This window comes from Lygodium microphyllum, chromosome 10, assembly GCF_053477565.2.
Source record: "Lygodium microphyllum isolate KBCC chromosome 10, Lygodium_microphyllum_v1.1.10, whole genome shotgun sequence".
Lineage (NCBI taxonomy): Eukaryota > Viridiplantae > Streptophyta > Polypodiopsida > Schizaeales > Lygodiaceae > Lygodium > Lygodium microphyllum.
In genome coordinates, this window is record NC_141144.1 from 90,051,285 (window position 1) to 90,055,504 (window position 4,220).

Sequence of the window (4,220 nt, forward strand, 5' to 3'; positions counted from 1 at the left end):
TGAATGGGAACCTTTCCAATAAACATCTTGACAAAAATTCATGTCATGTTAACAGCTTGTCTTTTCCAAAGGAACAAGGAAATCTGAAGTAAGATCTAAGGGGTTGGAATAGGATCATGAAGGCATCTTTGTATTCAGGTACAGTTTTTGTAGATACATTCAGCTCTATTGTATAGATGAAAAAAAAACTGTAACAATCAACCAGAGAATGATGCTCTGCTTATATTGGGCCTATACAGTGATGTAGGTCAACAATGCTCTTCGAATCAAGCCTTTCAAGACTCAAATCTTGGGTGATCATGAAGCTCTTCCGAAATCAATCGATCAATCAAACAAGGGTTTGAATCAATGTCACCTCTTGGGTCATGCAAGGCAGCAACACTCAATAAGCAAGCTAAGAGGATTGAATGAAAACCACTTCGTTCTGAGGTGAAGGGTGCAATCAAAAAGATAAGAATGTTGACGGAATCGCAGCACCAACCCACATTTGACAGGGACAGAATTTGCAGTCCTTATAACTCTCTACTCCCATAATATCCTTTCTGCAAACCTGGATAAACCTCCGGTGCAGCTGTTCAAGCTTATCAACTTTCACAGAGACAGAATCATTTGTATAAACTTTGCTGACACGCTTTAATATTGTTGCAATCGTATAACCCAGAACCATCAGACCACCTAAAAGGCAGACACTGACTTCAAAGGTTATCCGTGGAGATATTAGAAAAGGGCTATCTGTTAAGCATTCCTCGAACATGAGACTATATCTCCCATCCCTGTTGCGCATCCTTAAATACGATTGGCATGTTTCAAGATCTTCCCCCGGTGGCAAAAGATATATATCATAAGTCTCTTCTGTTGCCTTAGTGTGTATGGAGGATAGAACTTCTCTAATTTGCTCTTCATCTGCAATTCTTGGGGACTTTAAAATATAAGTTGGACTCTGGAGTCCAGAAAAGGGATTAAACTTGTTAACTATCCTGATATGTGTTGTTTCCAGGTCTGGCTCAATGAAAGATTTATACATAGGATAGACTGTTTCAGAAACTTGTTGTATGATGTCTTCTGGGGCTTGACCAGACCTGTTGATGTCACGAAGCACACGTTTCACAAGATCGAAATGCACACCTCTCACAGAGACTCGTAGATCAAGTACAGGCCGAAGTTTCTCACTTAAAGCATAAATGCCCTCTATGATAACAATTCGAGAAGAAGGAGCTTCAATCCTCCTGTAGCCGGTACGACAGCTAGTTTTGAAATCATATATAGGTATGTCCACAGCCTTTCCATCCTTCAAATCTTTTATATTATCCAAAAGATACTCATAGTCTGTTACCCGTGGGTCTGTGAGTCTGTGACTTTACTTATCGACGTGGTTGACCCAAGCCACACGTCTAGCTAAGTTCTTCGCCAGGTCCTGGTCACACCCGTCGATGACAATAGACATGACACCATCGCCTTGCATGCTCACACCGCATCCCCATTGCTATCTTTCCTTTCTGGTTAATTGTCGAGATTCACAATAACAATCGATGGAAAGGTCTGGATACTCAGAATCAATTCTTGCCAGCGGGCATGCCAGTTCCAACTCTAGGATATTTGTGCGCAGCCTGACAGATGTAAATGGCTGTTTGCCCTCAAACAATTCTGTATCTTTACTCATCTCCAATAAACACCGCCACTGCAAATCTAGCTCTGCAACTGTTGTGTCCAAAAGGACAAACACATTTCAACACTTTATTTTTCCCACAATTGTCACTACAAGACGATTGTGACCTGCGTTGCCTTCCTTGTCATCGATGCTTTGTCTTCCAAGCTCGTCAACTTTGACTTCTTATCCTTTAGCTTTGCTGTGTCCTCAATCTCCTCAGCACATTTTCCTTCTCTTGTCATTGTCACTTCAGCACTTTCTCGTCTATCTTTAGACTCCTTTGTTTTTGTGTGCAAAGCACGAGCTGTAGCTTCGTCTTCATCATTGTTTACTGCAGGTCGTCTCCTTCTCTTTCGCTTCAGCTCCTTTACCCCCTTCCCGACTAGAAAAGCGGTCCCCCCTTCTTTCTCTCGTCATCTTCGTTTTTGCTTCCCTCCAAAAAGCCCTCATTTCAAAAATAGTCCTTCTTGCTTTTTCTTTCAGCTCCTCTATTCCTGCCCCATCATATACAACCAAGGTACCACTATTGTAGATGCCTTGAGAAGATATAGTAGTAGTCATAGAAGATCTAATGCGGAAGCTAACATGCATGACATTCTGAAAATATTGAACTTCACAAAGAACTCCACCAATCACACCTACGAATATCAAAGCACCATATACATAACCAATCTCAGAATTTGTGCTAGTCTCAGCCACATCTCCCAAAGCTCCTGTGAACTATTGATCAAAACCTCCTCGTCTAGGTTGACTGACCACTTGGCAAGACATGCCAACTAGAGCATTACTGATAGGTTCCTCTTGCTCCAAACCCTCTTCCACGCAGAACAAAAGTATAAACACAACAACTAAATATGTACAAAGTATCAAATCCCACACACACAACTTTTGGGTGGATTTCACACCTCGGATGCGCAGTAATACGACTGCGGGAAAGTTCATGACGATGGCCACATTTATAGATTTTGACATCTCAAAGCTAGGTGTATAGATGGATCTCAAATCCAAGCACGATTGGTCCCTCAAAAGTGAAAAAAACACTTCGATTGCAGTGTGAACACAAAAAAGTGAACTTGTAAGCTTAAATCTTGGTTTAAGCTTAGATCTCAAAAGACACCATTTTGCAAAAAGATGGGGGAGAGGGGGGCGGCATATTTTTTGGCACCCCCTCAATCATTAAAAATTTTGATTTTTGGCTCTACAATGATGAGAGGAACCCTCTTGACTGTAATCTCCACCAATTTTTTGCTTCCTATTAGTGCAAAGATCATTGATTTTTTTCATTAAATAAAGAGATTTGATGCTTGGATTTGATTGCCAATCCTCTGTTTGATCAGTCATGTTGAAAGAATCATGAGAAAACCAGTCATATAATAATTATATGCAAAACATGCAAAACCCAAGACTAGGCGGTTGAAGGGAAAATATTCGATTTTGGGGTTTTTGGTGTGCATGTGTCATTCCCATGGAATGAAACATGCTAAGAAAATCATTTTCCATAAAAGTAATGTATCTAAATCTAAAAAATAATAATTACCTATAATTTTCTATAAATGATTTAAAAAAGGAAAGAAAAATAGAAAATTTTAGGTTTTTTGCATCATACAAATAAGAAAAAATAATATTTATGTTTGTGGATATATAATGGAGCTAAAGCATGAGGTTTACCCTTAATTTAGTCCCGTTTATTTGTTAGAGTGAGTTTGTATCGCTTTAATAAACAAAAACTTGTTAAAAAACCATGACTTACACCTATCAATGCATGCAAAATTTTAAAAATGTGGTTCTTGAGTGGTTAATGCACATTCAATATTGATGCTTCATAGTACGTATTATATATAGTTTACCATTTTTTAAAATTTAAAGGGATTAGTAGCATATGAGGAAGCTCGCTGCTAGCCTAAGACAAAAAAGCACTATCGTAGTAAAAGGAAAATCATGAAAATAATTGTCTTCTCACATTCATGTTGTTGATTTTCAATGAATATTTTTTTGAGCATGGTGGTCATATTCACCCTTGCATTGATGCACCACATGGTATCGTATCTTGGATGCATAGCACCTGTTTGTATGAGTTATGACCATCGCTAGAGAGTGTGAGCTATTGAAGCTATAGGGCTAGATATTTGGTTCCCTGGGGGTTATTTAGTGAGGTTTATTTATCATCTCCTGGATTTTTTAATTGAAAGAGTGGACTTTGTTTCAAATGTGTTTTATGTTCACAGCACATCTTATAGCCAATCCTTGAGGTGTAGGAGAGCCGTAGTAGTGGAGCCGCGGTGATCAACTGAGGGATGCTCCCTTTGTGTGTGCTACATGTTTAGGGAATCCTTTTGAGGAGTGTGGGAAAATAATATCTGTTGGACTATAAAATCGGAGAAAGGTGAAGGTTTTAGACGCTACTAGCTGCGAGGCCATGCGGGGTGGTTTTAGGTGAGTAGTAGAGGTGTTGGGCCCGTTTTAGGTCTCAATAAACCGAAGTGAGAGCATCCTTTGTGACTTGTAACCTTTTGCATTTGAGTTTCAAGTTCTCTTTCTTATCTAAGTATATAAAAAACTTTAGAGTTGGCTA

General features: G+C 39.2%; 1 pseudogene; it reads right to left on the minus strand.

The window, feature by feature from the left end:
• Window positions 1-442: 442 nt before the first annotated feature.
• LOC148030262 (inorganic pyrophosphatase TTM2 pseudogene) lies at window positions 443-2,065 on the minus strand (annotated as a pseudogene).
• Between the last annotated feature and the right edge of the window lie 2,155 nt (window positions 2,066-4,220).